We start from the raw sequence: 1,344 nt of genomic DNA, 5'->3' as shown, positions 1-1,344 counted from the left end.
TCTTATAGAACAATAATATTGCATAATATTCATATACCACAATTTATTCAGCCATTCTCCAACTGATGGGCATCCATTCAGTTTCCAGTTTCTAGTCACTACAAAGAGGGCTGCCACAAACATTCGTGCACATACAGGTCCCTTTCCCTTCTTTATGATCTCTTTGGGATATAAGCCCAGTACTTTACTTTGTTTCTCAACCAAGTTCTCTTGTAGATCTTTTTTAGGGTCTAGGATTTTTTTGTAAAAAATCTGGAATGCTTCATGAATTTTCATGTCAACTTTGTGTGAGGGCCATGCTAAATCTCTGTATCATTCTAATTTTAGTATATATGCTGCTGAAGTAGAATTAATTTTCAAAAAGTTAACTTTTAAATTAAAATTGACTTTTAAAAAGTTTCCCCTAATTGTCATTTTTAGCATTCATTTTTATAAGGTTTTAGGTTCCAAGTTTTTCTCCCTGCCCCTTTCCCTCCCCTCTTTCAAAAATGGTAGGGAATTTGATATAGGTTGTACATGTGCTATCATATAAATCATATTTCCATATTAGTCACAGTTGTGAAAGAAGAAACAGATTGTAAGAGGAAAAAATGCAAAAAAGAATAAATATGTTTTGATCTGCATTCTGAGTCCATCAGTTCTTTATTTGGATATGGATAGCATTTTCTTTTATGAGTCCTTTGTAGTAGTCTAGAATTGTGCTACTGAGAAGAGCTGAGTCAATTCATAGTTTATCATGCCGCAATTTTGCTGATACTGTATATAATGTTTTTCCCTGTTCTGCTTTTTTCATTTTGCCTCAGTTCATACAAGTCTTTTCAGGTTTTTTTTTTTTTAATCTGCCTGTTCATAATTTCTTAATGTGTAATAGTGTTCCATTATATTTATATACCATTCCTCAATTGATGGGCATCCCTTTACTTTCTAATATATTGCCATGACAGAAATGGTTGCTATTAATATTTTTGAATATGTAGATTCTTTTCCATTTTTGATGATCTCCTTGGAATACAGACCTAGTAATAGTACTGCTGGATCAAAAGTATACAAAGTTTAATTGTTCTTTACATGTAGTTTCAAATTGTTCTCTAGAATGGTTAGATCAGTTCACAACTTCACTAACAGTGGTAATATCCCAATTTTCTCACATTTCCAATATTTGTCATTTTTCTTATATTACAGAATTAATTTAAAAAAGAAGATTCTCTCTTGCTCTTTCCCCATATTTTATTATTATCTTTCTGCCACTCTAATCATTGCTAGAGCCCTCTGATTTAGGAATCCCTTGTAGAATTTTATTTTAAATGTTTTAAAACTTTTGTTTTTGAATACTTTAGTAGCCTG

At 31.4% G+C, this 1,344-nt stretch overlaps 1 non-coding gene across 1 annotated transcript; it reads right to left on the bottom strand.

The window, feature by feature from the left end:
* Positions 1-246: 246 nt before the first annotated feature.
* On the bottom strand, positions 247-350 carry LOC111720651. Its single transcript, XR_002770252.1, has one exon. It is a non-coding gene; the product is annotated as a U6 spliceosomal RNA (small nuclear RNA).
* Positions 351-1,344: the final 994 nt, after the last annotated feature.

The sequence above is a fragment of the Sarcophilus harrisii genome, chromosome 4, assembly GCF_902635505.1.
Source record: "Sarcophilus harrisii chromosome 4, mSarHar1.11, whole genome shotgun sequence".
NCBI lineage: Eukaryota > Metazoa > Chordata > Mammalia > Dasyuromorphia > Dasyuridae > Sarcophilus > Sarcophilus harrisii.
This window is presented reverse-complemented; position numbering and strand designations above follow the sequence as displayed.